This window comes from Nannospalax galili, unplaced genomic scaffold (genome assembly GCF_000622305.1).
Source record: "Nannospalax galili isolate Female #2095 unplaced genomic scaffold, S.galili_v1.0 scaffold173, whole genome shotgun sequence".
NCBI lineage: Eukaryota > Metazoa > Chordata > Mammalia > Rodentia > Spalacidae > Nannospalax > Nannospalax galili.
The window spans coordinates 5,444,543-5,460,802 of NW_008334442.1; positions in this window are offsets into that span (position 1 = coordinate 5,444,543).

Sequence of the window (16,260 nt, forward strand, 5' to 3'; positions counted from 1 at the left end):
ATGGTACTTTTATATGGTTCATTTTATTACACATGAAAGAATAATTTCCTTATTTGTATTTTTGCTTTTTTTCTGTTTTCTCAGGGGCAATAAGCATAGACAGGTGCAGATGGAAGCGTATAAATGAAAATGATAATAAGAGGAAAGGGCAAAGGTAGGAGTTGTTTAGCAAGACACCTGTGATACTTGGAGAAATAACCAGAAAAAGGATAGGAGTGCAGTGTTAGATGGAAAAAAGGAGATGTGGGGTTTCAGGGTCCATATGGCTCACTGCACTCTAACACACAGGTAATGTCTGAGATATACCTATTTCCTCCTAACATATTTTTTAAAGTGTATATAGAGCTGAGGAGATTGCTCAGCGGTTACAGCACTTGGTACACAGGCAGCAGATATGAGGACCAGAGTTTGGTTATCCAACACTCAAGTAAATGTTGGGCGGGAAGCCTGCCTCTAATTCCAGTGCCTGGAAAGTGGAGGTGGATCCCTGGAGCAAGCTGGCTAGCTAGACTAGCTTATCAGTGAGCTTTGGGTTCAAACGAGAGACCTTGTTCAATGAATAAGGTAGAAAGAGACTGAGGAAGATTCCTGACATCAGCCTCAGGCCTCCATGTGCATGCACACTGACGTGCACTTCCACATACACTAAGGCCCACCCACATGTGAACATGTACACACAGCACAACACACATATACATGAAAAGAAGAAAAGTGTGTATGTATATACTGAAAGGAAATATACTTTCAAGTAGGAATTGAAACACTTTTTTTCCTTTTCAAGCATTATCAGTCAAAAATCTCAAAGCCTGTTATTGTTAATAACAGTTACATGTAGTCTAATTATGAAGTATCCACAATAGGATAAGAATTCAATTCTCCTTTTACTTTCCCCACATAACCCTCCCTACTGTCTCCCCAGTTAAAATTCCCCCTTCCCAATTTCCCCTTTAATCATACCTGTCTCCTACACTGAAGGACATTTGTGGACACAAATCAGACTCTACAGGCCATATTATATATATGAGAGTGAATATATTGGGTGAGGGTAGTGGGGGGATGAGGATGGGGAGGGGATTTAAGTACCATCAAATTATAGTGTATGAAAATCACAAAAACTTAATTAAAAAATTCAATCATGCCAGTAATCCGGTGTGGTACATTTGTTTTTCTGATTTTACAGAGAGGGAATTTGCAATTCAAAGTGTTCAAGTACCTTCTCCATCTTCAGCTGGGGTCTAAGCTGAGCAGGGCTGGAATGCACGCCTCCATTTTCACTCCTGCCTCCGTCACCAGTACTTATCTCAGCAGTTTTACTCTTCATCTTTTAAAAACTCTCTGCCTTAATGGAGAGTCCTATCTTGGGGATTTACTTGGAGGCCTTGGTAAAGGCACGATGAACCCACAGGATCATCAGCTCAAGCCTTGTGAGCAAACCCCAAGGTGGTCTGACCCTCTCCCCATGTTGCCCCATCCAGTGAATTCCCCATTTCTTTGTTCTTGCTGTACAATGCATGCCCAGTCCCTCCTGGTGTGGTGTCAGTGATGGTTGGCCTCACCTTTAAGGTGACTGGCTATGATGGCACTCGTGGAGCCCAGTGATTGGTACCTATTTCCTATAAAGCCTGCTGCACTTCCTAATAAACTTTAGATTTGCATCACAGACCTGGTCTCCCGTGTCATCCGAAGCCATCACCTCACCCCCATCCCTGAGGACCCCCGATATTGCAAATATGTATAATTTCTTTGTTTCTTCCTCCTTGTCCCACTTCCGCATAATCTGCTTACGGTAAACCTTAACTTTTAACTTGAAGGGATGGGGACAACCAGGAAGGAATGCTAGACCCTTTGCAAGAAGGCAGACACTGAGTTAACACATTCGTTTTTATCCTTACTGTTTGCCTTCGGGTTACTCATCATACATTACTATGTGCTACCAGTGTGTTTCCTTATAGATTAAAAAAAAAAAAACTATTGTAATCCCTACAGTTTTGAATGAACACTCTATTAATTGTACCTAAGTGTCTGTGTTTTCTATGTATTGGGTGACTTCATCTATTTCTACTTTAAAGTGGTGAATATTTGCATCTTTTCACTTTGCATTTCACAGATTTTGTATAGTCTTGTGAAATCTTTGATAACATGCCATCCTAGAACACACCAAATTGTCAAATATTTATTAAGTGCAAATAATAATGTGCTCACTCTGCTAATAGGTTTTTAAGAAAGCAGAAGTCATAAAACAGTTTGTTTCTACTCTCAATGAAACTTGCAAGCTAGTAAGCATTATGAACTATAGTGAAGCAACATTTGGTATCACAGGTTAGTATGTGCCAAAATCTGAGGCAGCAATTAGAACATGGTAAGGGTCCACTGCAGTGGGAGATTGATGAGGTTTGGAGTTGCCAGGTTTCAAGTGGGTCCATAATGACAACATCATATAGATAGACAAGACAGAAAATATTCCAAATGAGAAGAATATGAGTAAAGATAAAGAAGTTGGAAAAGGAAAACATGGAATTCTTTCTGTTTTAATAATGCTTATTTACATATTTGATTTATGTCAATTGCTATATTTCTGGAGTGTTCACATTTTGTTGTCCATCAATCACAGTTCTGCTACTATTCATATAATCTTTCTTGTTTTAACATAAAACAAGAAAGGTTGTTAGCTGCCATGTGGGTGCTGGGAATTGAACCTGGGTCCTCTGCAAGAGCAGAGATGGCTCAACCACTGAGCCGTCTCTCCAGCCCCAGAGACATTGCTGTCTCTGGGCTGCATACATTGAAGTTTATTATTTTAATTCATGCTAATGAAATAAAAAATAGTATGTCTTTTCTCAAGAATAGTTTTATGTGTATACTTAGCTCAATACTAGATATATAATTATTTCTCAGTAAATGCTATTGGTTATATGTGGACATATGAAGTTTAATCAATTAAAAATATTATTTAGGCTGGGCGTGGTGGCGCACACCTTTAATCCCAGCACTTGGGAGGCAGAAGCAGGCAGATCTCTGTGAGTTCAAGGTCAGCCTGGTCTACATAGTGAGTTCCAGGACAGCTGGGGCTACAGGGAGACCCTGTCTCAAAAAGACAAAAAAGAAAGACAAAAAAAGAAAAAAAAAAAGAAAAGAAAAAAACGCTTGAACACTATAGAGAAATTGAAGAAGACAGAAGAAGATGGGAAGACATCTCAGATTCATGGATCAGAAGAATTAATGTTGTGGAAATAGCCCATTGTGTGACTCTTCCTGAGGAGTCTTGAACACACAATTCATTCCAGATAGGGCACAGACTATGGACCATGGAAACCATTTTATCAAAGTCTAGTTTAGTGAACCAGTGAATTTATTGGGGATTATTTCAAGGAGTAAGGATGAGATGTTACTTAATGGAGCAGCTGCCTAAAAGGCCACCTAAATATGGGTGACAACTCATGAAAGCCACATCTCTGGAGTTCTCTGCATGACTTGCAGGCAGCTGGATCAGCTGGGGAATTTCCTCTCCCCAGAAATTATTACTGCTTATATAACACTGAGAAAGGGCCTTGTGAAAATTATTAGTTTCAGTAACCCCTGAGACTTATGAGTTGCTTACTTCCTGAGCCTTACAAGTTTTATTTACTTCTCCAGTCTTAATGGGCTTCTGTTCAGGACAGAATGTTTCAATTTAGAGTACATTGTTATAGAACATGGTTACTGAAAGTGATCTACAGATTCAATACTATTCCCATAAAATAATCCAATTCTTCGTAGGACTAGAAGAAAACAAATCTTAAAATTTATAGGGATGCACAAAAGACTCCAAATAACTAAAGTAATTCTGAATATAAACAGAAATGCTATAAGCACCAAAATGCTTCATTTTAAATTATACTATAGAGTCATAGTGACAAAAATTGCATTGCACTGATACAAAACCAGAAAACATGTAGACCAGTGATTCCAGAACAGAATAAACCCACAAAGCTACAACCACCTGATTTTTGACAAAGGTTCCAAAAATATGTATTAGATAAAATACAATATTAAAAGAAATCATTCTGGGAAAATTGGATATTCACATTCAGAAGACTGAAAGTAGATCTTCAGCTCCTATCTTATTTAAAAACAATTCAAAATGGATCATAGACCTTAACATGAGACCCAGAAATTTTTGGGAGGAAAATTCAAGAAAAACACTTCAAGATATAGCCAGAGGCAACAACTTTTGAACTATTACTCAGGAAATAATAGCAAGAATTGGCTAATGGGATTACACAGCATTTAAAAGGAAAGGAAAAATAACCAGGGTAAAGAGGTAACTTACAGATGTGAGACGATTTTTACCAGCCCTCCATCCAAAGGTTATTGTTATTGGGGATGTAAAAAGCATTAAAAAAAGTAAACATCAAAAGAACAAATAATCCAATCAATAAATGGTCAAATGAATTGAACAGACAATTCTCAAAAGAAGTGTAGATGGCCAGTAAGTGCATGAAAAAAAAATTAATACCTTTAGACATCAAGGAAATGCAAATCATTTCTGTGTTAACATTCCATCTCTCCCAGGCTAGAAGAGTTATCGTGAAGAAAACAAACAAACGCTGATGAGGATGTGGCTTGGGTGGTGAGGATGGGTGGGGAGTAGGAGAGTGGAAGATGGAATTAGGACTCTTGTATACATCACTGGTGGGAATGTAAATTTGTGCAGTAAATACGGAAGTCTGCATGGAGATTCCTCAGAAAACTAAAAATTGAGCCATCATGAGATTCAGCTATAATACACCTGGGCATGTAACTCAAGAAATCAAAGTTAGCATGCAATAAAGATACTTGCATACCCTTGTTTTATTAGATTATCAGGTGAGGTGCTTATCAATGTAGGAATGGATAAAGAAAATGTGGTGTATATATGTATATATATTATGTGTATATATAAGATTTATTCAGTCATAAAGAACAAAATCATGTCATTTACAGGAGAACGATTGGAACTGGAGATCATCATTTTAAACAAATAAGCACAGCTCAGAAAGACAAATATCACGTTTCCTCTCATTGCATAATCTAGAGAATAAAAACAATAAAAGTAGGACAATGGTTATTGGGAAGGAAAGGGGGGCGCTGGGGAAAGGAGGAACAAGAGGAGATAGCAGTGGGGTGATATCAATAAGTGTATGTAAAATACAAGCATGAGAATGTCACAGCGAAGCCCATTATTAGTAATTAGCATATGCTAATAAAATATTCTCTGAGTTGTGTCTTTTATATAATTAGACTGATATGAAAAAGAACAAGCTCAGGTATAATGAGGTATATAATGAGCTATATAATCAGCATATGCTGCTGTCCCAGCTATTGAGAGAAGGTGGTGAAATGTTTTTTCTGTGAAGAAGAGAGATGAGGGCAAGAAAACATTCTGACACTTTAGAGAAAATGCCCATGAAGATCTGTGTGTGCTGGTTGGTTTTTGTTTAAAATGTAGAGTTATCTGAAAAGAGGGAACCTCAAAGGAGGAATTTCCTCCATTAGGCTGGCCTATGGCCATGTCTGAGGGGCATTTTCTTGATTGCTAATTGATGTAGGAGGGCCCAGCCCACTGTGAGTTGTGCCATCCCTGGGCAGGTGAGCCAGGGCTGTATAAGGAATGTAGCTGAGCAGGACAGGGGAAACAAGCTAGTAAGCAGCATTCCTCTGTCTCTGCTTCAGTTCCTCCCTCCAGGTTCCTGTCTCAAGTTTCTGCTCTGACTTCCCTTAATGTTAAACTGTAACCTGGGAATGTAAGCGATAGTAAACCCTTTCCTGCTGGAGGAGTTGTTTTTGGTCAAAGTCCTTTATCATGGCAGTGAAACTAAACCAGGACAAAGGGTGAGAGGCTTCTCAAGAGATACGAGGGTGCATGACTTTATTTCCCAGTTGCTAACACTGTGGTGTTATGACAGGATCTTAGATATTGTGGCAGGTCTGTGGGTGGCCTCACTTACAAGGCTCTCAGAAAGTAGCGCTCCTTGTGCTAATCCATGAAATCAAATTTTGTTTGGAAACTGACTGGTTTATACGTCTGTTTGAAAGTGTGCGAATCACAGGTATTCATTTCCAACAGAACAGCTTATTCGGCCATAGCTTATAATTCTTTATCCTGAAACCAACTTTACTAAGCATGGCATGGGTAGGAAGTTCCTGGAGTGAAGACATTTCAAAGACATTTTAATACAGTGGCACCACGCAGAGGGCATTAATCTCGCTTGTGATTTCTTCTTATTGTATCAATGGAAAAGGCTTCTAATGTGCAAACCTCGTTAAATCAATCATGTTTGGAATTTAGATGCACAGTGTGATAAAAGCAACAACTTTCTCTACCTTTAGGCAATTTTCCATATATTTTGGAAGTTAGAATTTAGGAAGATAAATTCTATGATGGATTTATGATTCAGCTTCAAATGTAATATTTGAATTTTATTTTATTAGCCAGAAGAAATGAAAAGCTCTAAATAGTCAATAAAATGCTTCAGTTTTAGATTTAATATTTACTGTTTTCAAGGCTACTTGGATATTCTGTATCTTTAAGCTGTAACTGAATTGATAGGAGGGAGCACAAAATATATTAATTTGGACTGAGGAGTCGTTTCTAGTGTTCCTTATTTATTTACAGTCATCTGCTATTTTTATTTAAGAATTTGATTGCTGTTATCTGACAAGCAGTTTTATGAAGAAGCTTAAAATGTGAGCAAACTGTTAAAGACTAAATGTCCTTAGAGATACAGATTTTGCCTTGATTTAACTTCTTTATGATTTTTTTACAGACAAATACTTGGGGAAGGAGCATTGACTCCCAGAATATTTTAAATCCATACAAACATACCTAGGCTATGCTTACACAATTAGGACATTGGTAACAGCTCCCGGCAGTAGCAAAGTTTGCAGGAGGCACTGCTTTGTGCCTGGATGGAGCTGTCCAGAGGAAATACATAATGGAACATTTGCTTGAAACTAGCCTCTGCTGAGTGGAGGAAATTGACTAAAAAAATGTTAACCTTGATTTGCTTTTCTTAAATGCCATCCAGTAGTTACAGGGCTGCTGGAGCATGTCCACTGGTTTCACAGTGAAGGAGATACTATGAGGTCTCAGAACACCCACGAGTTCCTTCTGACTCTGATGAAGGACCTACATGCAAACTACCTTATAGCTATTTTGGGTAAAGATTATATTGTTAGATCATCAGTGAGCCCTGCTTAAACTCTCTGCATATTGGTTCCAGGAATACCTACGTTGGATCTATAGATGAAGTGGGGGAACTCTTGCTCTGAACTCAAGAATTCCACCAATCAATATCATATTGAATCAGTTTTCACACTGCTCTCTCATGGTCCCTGCCTTGGTATTTCTGGAACATATTAACTCTTTCAAAGACACTGATGTTATATTCCTGCGAGACAAGTATTTTCTAATCGTACTATGCTTCTGCTTCCTTAACTGGCTCGATTTCAGGTTTAACTGTACTCATCATGGGGTAGTAAGGTGTTAGAAATAGAAACAAAAGTTTATTAAAAAAGAAAAATTTTGTTATTGAAATGTAATCCATGCTATCAAGAAATTTGTGCTAATTTACATGCTAAAGGATCGATTATTCTGCCATCTTTGAGCATTTGTCAGACACTTCTTTCCCACAGATGCCTATGGTTTCCCTACAGCCTTGAAAAGGAAATAGAACATAGTAAGTATTTTTATGTGACTAAAAGCTTTCATGACATCTGGGTAAACTTACCCTATCTATTAGCTGACAGCCTAGATTCTACAGCTTAGGAGAGAGTGACAGCCGTGGGAATGAAGTATGCCACGGAGATAAGGGGCTATTTAGGAAATAACTGAGTAGGGTCATTTTCCAAACATACTAGCTTGTAAAGATCCTTCACATGTAGGTGGTATCGCATGTGTTTTCAATGCATCTTTCTTCCCTCTTTTCTTTTTTTTATTTTGTTTCTTTCCAACATCTTTATTTTGGTAATTGTCTTGCTTCCACTCTTGTAGGATGTTCTCTGGTCTTCTTGGAAATGCCTCTTAACAACATTCATATATTGGCCTATTAAGTTGCTGACAGCCCTTTGGTAGGTGACTCTGGGCAAGCTGAAAGAGAAGCTCCCTGTTCTCTGTTTACTTGATCACTATGTAATTGTTGAGATTCAAACATTTGAATGGCTGCAAGATCTTGGCATGGAGGGATAAGTGCTCTCAAGGAGTCTGTTTAGTACAATTTAGTTACATGCAAGGAGAAAGTCGAGCAGCTGAGAACTAGCCAGTGGAGAGAATGCAAGTTACTTACTTGAGACAAATGTCATTTTATAGTATTGATTATCATATTGGGTTACATCTTACACATTCCTCATTATGTTTTATAACAATGAAGCACTATATCATAAACTGTTTTGTCAAAAATCATTATGATAAGATGGCAGGTATAATGGTAGGATTAGTTTTATACTATTAACTCCCTCCCACCACTGCCAAATGTGTCTATTGTGTAGAAACTTTCCTATGTAACTTGCATACTTGCTACATGCACATAGTTCTGATTTAAAATAGGGCAAGAAGAAGAATGTGTGTCAATCTGTGACAATGGAATTCCAGATTTATTTTAAAAGTGAAACACTTCTTGTTAACACTGTGGCTGTATCTTCCTCTTTTGTAAGAGCGAAGGCCTTGGCACTGTGCTCCTGGCTTAGACAATATCATCCATTCTACCCTTGTCATCACCGGCAATGCTCTGGCCTGCATCTCAGCTCCTTATAAGGAGAGGAATGCCTTCACTCCCACCCTGCTGTGTTTGCTTTGTCACCTTCCCCGGTATTTGTGCTCTGCTCACTGTTGCTTGCCTGCTCCAATCTGTCCCTAGTGACCAGTGCTGGCTTTCACACCTTCATCAGTATTTTAAAAGTTTTACAGGATCCTTGTGAACTCAATTTGGTACCAATAGCTTTTTCTCCTCCTTTATGTCTTTGATGTTTCTTATGCTTTCAATTATTTTTTTTCCATCTGATTTTCAAATAAAAACTAACTTAACCAGCAGATCACCAGACGAATGGCTTAGGTTTGGAACCAACCTTGTTTCGGCCATAATTCCAAGGATCCTGTGAGTGGCCTCAAGTATTAGGGCTACAGATGGGTTTGACATAATGCTTTTCCGAATCCAACTATAGAGAAAGTGTTATTTGCCTCTGAGTTGTTAAGAAGGTAAAAGCCTTAACATTGTTAAATGCCATTAGACTGATTAATAAGTAGACTGTCTGCTGCAAATGAGACATGTGGGAGTGTTTGGCAGTTTCCAGAGAGTGGTTGACTTGGGAAAGAATATAGATGAAACCTAATAAAATTCAACAAGGAATTGGTAAAAGGTTTTCAAATGACTGTTGAGGTCTTAATTAGATTGGATGTTTGAACTTGACCCCTATTTGAAGGAAGTCACAGAGAAGAGGTAGCAACTTATAACCTATAAGTGAAAGCGACAGAGTATCTTTGAGTGGCGATAATTGTGACTTTGAGTATGGGGATCAAAGGAGACTAAGACTTAGCCTTACAGGGTAAGAAATGTCTTTTCTCTGAATGAGTGTCAAGATGCAAAGCAAAGCACAAATAACTACAGTTCAACATAGAGCTCAAGTCTAAGAGGCCCAGCAAGAGAAAGAATCTGCATAAGGAGCCGAGGTTGTTAACAAATATAAATCACAATGAAGAAAGTGGAAGGGGAGAGGTTATAAAGGGATGGGGCAGGAATGACTCCGGAGCTGACAAGCGGACAGCTGTTGCTGTTTATTCATTGACTGCAGTCTTGGAAGTTAAAAGCAACTGGGAAAAAGACATATGGTAGAGATTTGTAGGAGCCAATCAACACAGATATCTGACTTCAGAAATCTTCAACAATCACCAGGCAGAAGAAATAGAGGAGAATAATGAACAATTAGCAGGTTTAGGTTTCAGGGTTGGCCTGTAGATAATTGGAGGGCCTGAGTTGACTGATGAAGGAGATTAGTGAACTAGAAAGATGATGGTTGGAGAAATGAGGTTCTGATTTGCTAGGAGAGACTAATTGCTAGGAAATAATTGTTACAAGGGGAGTAAATGATATAGGCTATTTAGTATAAATTCTTTAAAAATTTTTACTTTTAATTTGTATATGTGTATATGTTTTTGTGTGTGTATGTATAGATGCAGAGGTGAGGTTGAGTCGATGTCTGGTGCCTTTCTCAATCTCTCTCTTTCTTATTTTCTTGAGAGAAACTCTCCCACTGAACTTGGAGGTAGTCATTTCAGCTATACAGGCTGGCCAGAGACTCCCTGGGATCTACCTGTCCCTGCCTCCTCAGTGTTGGGACTACAGGTATGTGACAGTTGCCAGGCTCTTTCACATGATTCTCATAATTGAACTCAGGCCTTCATGCTTAGAAAGCACCCATTTTATAGACTCAGTCATATTCCCCAGCCCCCATAGCATAAATTCCTAAATGATAATGCTGATGAAGTATTGCTTTCCTTGTACTTGGAATCAACCCTTCAAAAACAACATTTGAGATAATTTGACAGTTCTCTTCACTTATATTTGAGTTTCATTTCTTCCTTTAAGTTATAGGCAGCGTGCAGCATTAACATTTTGTTTACCCTTACAGTGTGATATGGTTCTGTAAGGGTTTTAAAGATATGGCATGTGTGGGAAATGTACCTTCTGTGTTATTCATGAGATAATCATGAGCCTGAAGAAATTTTATATTCTTGACAGAGAGTTGTATGACTAGTAAACATGACTGTCCAATTTGATGTTTGTTCCGTGACATCCCGGGGGGGTTTAAGAGAACACAAATCTCTAAGTAGATCACCGTTATGATTTCATGTTCAATTCAATTACTGCATGCAGGCATGAGTTATTTCAAATATAAACAAAGAAAATATTTGAAAAATTTCTAGTCTATGTGTTCACTGTAAATAGCCAATCTGTGTAATTCAGAAATAAAATTTGGAGATAGGCTTACTAAAAGCTGGTTTGTTTCAACTGAGAATAATTTCTTGACCCCTTCTCTAGTTATTGTTCATATTTAAAATTTTATTTGTTTATTTTTATTTAATGTGTATGAGTACTTGGTCTGTATGTATGTAAGTGCATCCATGTCATGCAGTGGCCATGGAGGCCAGAAGAGGGTGTCAGATTCCCTGGATGTGGAGTTACGGATGGTTGTTAGCTGCCATGTGGGTGCTGGGAACTGTAAGAGCAGTCAGTGCTCTTAGCCTCAGAATCATTTCTCCATCCCCCAAATATCATTTATATTTTTGGTCTATTGGTCTTTTCAAGTAACAAAATTACATTTAGAGCAGAAAGCATTGTCCTCTTCATCATAAATTTTTACAAGCAAATTTCTGGGCTTTGAAACTATATACCTGTTCTCAAAATGAATGTGAACAAATTGGATATTGGAATTTTTATAAACAAGTTTTAAATTTTACTGTTTATAGCCTTTGAAGGGCAAATATTACTTATGAAAATATTGACCCTGAGAAGTACTTTTTTCTGTCACCATAGAGGGGAAAGCAGTAAAGACGTAAACAGCTAACCAGGCATGATGGCTCCTACTGGTAATCTCAGCACATGGGATGCTTAGACAAGAGAATTGTCATGGTTTGGAGACCATCATGGACTACATACATAGTGAGTATCAGACCAACCTGGGTTACAGAATAAGACCTATTCCTGAAGGAAAAGAAAAGTAAACAAAAGATGTGAACATTTAGGTTGGTCTTAAGTAACAAAGGACAAATTTGGATGTTTCTTGTGTCTATTAAATCCTTGAATTTTATCTATCACATACACAGGCGCATAATTTTTTGCCACCTAACAAAGAACAGCTCCTCATGTGTAACCAGCTAAATTCCTCTGCCTACCACTTCTACATTTTCTGCTTGGTGCAGATATCTAGTAATTCCTTCCCAGGTGCCTGCTCTTTGTGTTTCCTATAGACTTTTCATCCTCAGTGGCCACCTGGTTTATATTCCTTTTGTTTGATTCGAGCTCCCATCTCCCTCCATTCTGAATAGTTTTGCAGAGATCAGCATATTCTATTTCTTGCTGAATGCTTCTCTTTCTCTGTGTTACATTCGTTGTTTTGTACTCTCATTTAATCCTTTTCTCTTGCCTCTTCTAATTAACTCCATCGTTGCCTTCTTCATTATGCTTGTAATGAGGTCACCGAGGTGTTCCAAAATTTCAGCTTTTCCCATCTGCTTCAGGGTTCCAATTAGTTTTCTTTGGAAATCTGAAGGTTTTTTTTCTTTCTTAGTAGAAGCTTCCAATAAAGCTATCTCTAGGGTGGCCTCTTTTCCTTCATCAGTTCAAATGAAAACTTTCTCGATTATACAGGCTTTCAGTGGTGTAAAAGGCATCATTTTCTCTAGCAGAGAAATGGAGTTAGAGACAACAACATTTGAGCTACACAGAAAATTTAAATATCTTTTGAAAGAGTGTGAAGTCTGTTCTTCCAGATTGCAAGTAGATGCAGGTGAGAAATTTCAGAAAGACACTTTTATCCACACTTGGACGTGAAGGGTATGTAGCTAACACAACAAAATGAATTTTAAAGGAAATTTGCAAATAATGTATTTTAAGGAAAAAAGTTTCTTAACTTTAGTATCTTGCTCCTGGAGTATTATTTTCATACAGGATTTTCTAGAGAAATACAGATTTTTGTTCCTCACTCTCCAGATTCATATATTGAAGCCTTAAGCCCCAATGTGACTGTTTGGACACAGAACCAGTAAGTAGGTACTAAACATTATATGAGGTCATGAAGGTAGGACAATAATTATTGGAGATTTGATAAGGAGAGCAAGAGAGACCAGAGTTCTCACCCCTTTTGGCACATGTTCATAAGAAAGCCATCTGAAGACAGAGTAGCCATCTGCAAGCCAGGAAGACAGCCCTCATCAGAAGCATGGTGGAACCTTGATCTTGGACTCTTTAGCTTATGTAACTCTGAGAAAGCATATTTCTACTGTTTAAGACTACTGGGAGGCATTTTGTTATAGAAGCTTGAATAGACTAATACAGCTATTGAAAATGAGCCTTTTAAAGAGAGAAACTCTTGTGTAGCTTATAAAGCAAGAATACAACTATGTATAATGAAAACTTAATTTAAAAGTAGTGAAGAAATAAGAGCCTTCATACATTTCTCATACAAATATGAATAATATAACAATTACATAACTATTTGACATTTGTTTAAATTGTTAAACAGAGTTGACATAAAATCAAACAATTTTATTCTTTGAATGTACTCAAGAAAAATAGAAATAGATAACCATAGAGAAACTAGTACTTGAGTGTTCCTAACAGTATTATCTCTAGTAGCCAAATATTGAAAATAACCCAAATGTCCATCACATGATAAATGATTGACTAGCACCTGATATATGCATCTAGTGAAGTACTGATGGACTAGTACATGAAAACATTACGTTAAGTGAAAAAAGCAAGTCACAAAACTGCATATTGTGTGATCCCTTTATATAAAATGCTCAGGATTGGCAAATCCACAGAGATAGAAAGTTAGATTAGTGGTTGCCTGGGCCTTGGATTGGATTGTGAGGGGAATGTGGAGTGACTGCTAATTAAATGGTATGCACAGATTCATTCTGGGAGGATGATAAAGGCCCTAAATTAAACTTTGGTGATGGTCGAACTACACTATGGATACAGTAAAAGACCGATGTTGTGTATTTTAAATGAATGAATTTATGGTGAATGAATTGTATCTCAAAGGAACCTTACCATAAGAATACATATTAAGGGCTAGAGAGCTGGTTCAATGGTTAAGAACACTGGCTGCTCTTCCAGAGGACCTAGGTTTGATTCCCAGCACCCACATGACAGCTCACAACTGTCTATAACTTCAGTTCCAGGGGACCTGATGCCTTCTTAGGCCTCTGTGTAAGGTACATACATGGTACATTTACATACGTGTAGGCAAAACACTCATACACATAAAACATAATAAAATTAAAAAATAATACACATTAAAACATTAATAAGACTTTTATGTTTCTAGCATAAAATTGAGAGGGAGTGAGGGGATGTGGGAGGAGTTAGACTGGAAGGTTTCAACTAATGCTAATACAATACTTATGCATGAAATTCTCAAAAAAAAGAGAAAGAAATATAAAAAAGTTTTATGCTTCCAAATGGATCATTACTCACATTTTTCTTTTTTGGTCTTTTGAAATAGTCTCACTCTGTAGCCTAGCCTGTCCTAATCCTTACTATGTAGCTCAGGCTGCCCTTAAACTCATGGCAACCTTCCTACTCAGTCTTCCAAACAACAAGCCAGCATTCTCAGCTTAATACTCATTTCATTCTTTTTTATTCTTTAAGTATTCTTTTTAAAAATATTTATTTTTATTTCATATGCGTGTTTGCCTGCATGTATGTGAATGCATCCATGTCATACAATGCCCATGGATGCCAGGAGATGGCACTGCATCCCTTGGAATTAGAGTTACAGATGGTTGTTAGGCACCATATGGATGCTGGGAACTGAGCCTGGGTCCTCTGGAAGAATAGCTGGTACCCTTAACTGATTAGCCATCTCTTCAGTCCATCTTTTTAATATTTTTGAGTTTTCTATATTGAGTATTCTTTTCACTAATCAGACAATAAATAAATAAACATTATGAGAAAAATAACTTTAAACTCTCATGCCCTGGCTACAGTTGTTTTCAGTGGTTTCTCAAACAAAGAAGTAAAGAATGATAGTCACTTATGTTCCCTTCCACTCATTTATTGATAGATCCTCTCCCACCTGCAAAAACACAAGCTAAATAAAGTACATAAGCTTCTTTTTTTTATTCAATAAACATTTTATTAGATATCTGTGCATTTCATGCCATACATCTTAATCATATTTAGACCTCCTCTCTATCTGCATCCCTCCAATACCCCCTCCCCCCATGGATTCCATGAATTCTGTCATATATGTTAAGGCCTACTAGTCATTCGTGTTCCCAGATCTTCCTTGGTGTAAGTTCATCCACGGGAGCCTGGTCAATCTATCTAGCATCACTCCCTTAAAGAAGACCAACTCTCTCTCACCAAGCAGTGATCAGCTGCCAATAGTTCCTCAGCTAAGGTTGGAGCTTTTATCCCCATTTCCCCAGTTCTATGATGGGTTTTTGTCTGGTTTGAGTTTGTTGGGTCTTGTGGATGCTGTCACCATTGCAGCAAGTTCATATGAGCAAGTTTCTAGAAGTCTGGAAAAATGTTTCCTTTAAATCATCCACCACCACTGTTCTGCTATGTTCCATGAGCCTTAGGTGTAGAGGTTCTGTTGTAGATGTGTCATTTAGGGCTGGGCATCTCACAAACATTCTCTGCATTTGACCAGTTGTGGAACTCTGCAATAGTCTCCATTTATTGCACTGGAGCTGGAACTGACCTGGAAGTCTCCTCCCTGAAGACAAGTTCTCATAGTATCAGAGAACTATGCAAGCTGCTAGGAGAGAAAATCAATCAATGGTCCAACCCAATGGTAAAGTCTAATAATCGGAACAATGACTGGCACAACAAACTATCTCTAGCTGTGTAGTACTGCCACTTTTATCTTGTGGTAATCAACAACTATCTAATTGGACATAAACTTCTTGAGAACAGGAATTTTATATGTACTCATTAATATAAAAAGGCTTCAATCTGGTAAATGAATAACAAAGAAATATGTGATGACATTTCTGTCTTTTCTTTCAGGGAGGTTGTAATCTGATTGGGAAGGAGAAAACCAAGCAGACAATGGCTCAACCTGATGGACACAGTGGTTGGGTTCTTTGAGAACATTTTGTAGAGACATAAAACCAAGGCTATAGCACTTAGTACAGACTATTTTAAGAAGGTAATTTCTAACCTGAGTTGGCAGTGAGGAAAAAGGAAATCCTAGGCAAAGGGACGTTGTATGCACCAAGGCTCAAAGGTGAGCCGAGCATTTGTGAAATTTCATGAGCTGTGGTTAAATTTATTTGGAATGCTGACTGAGACAAAAGTTGTGATGAAAGATGAGCATGGGAAATTTAGAGAGTTTCTGCACTATAAAAGGCCCAACAAAAAGTGCTCACAAGCTTGGATTTTCTCTTGAGACAGTGGTGAGTAATTAGGAGGGTTGTAGAGGGAAGGAGATGGTGACTCTATTGTATTTTTTTATCTTAGTTTTGAAGAATCTTCCATTTAGATTTCTTCATTGTAGTATATATATATATAT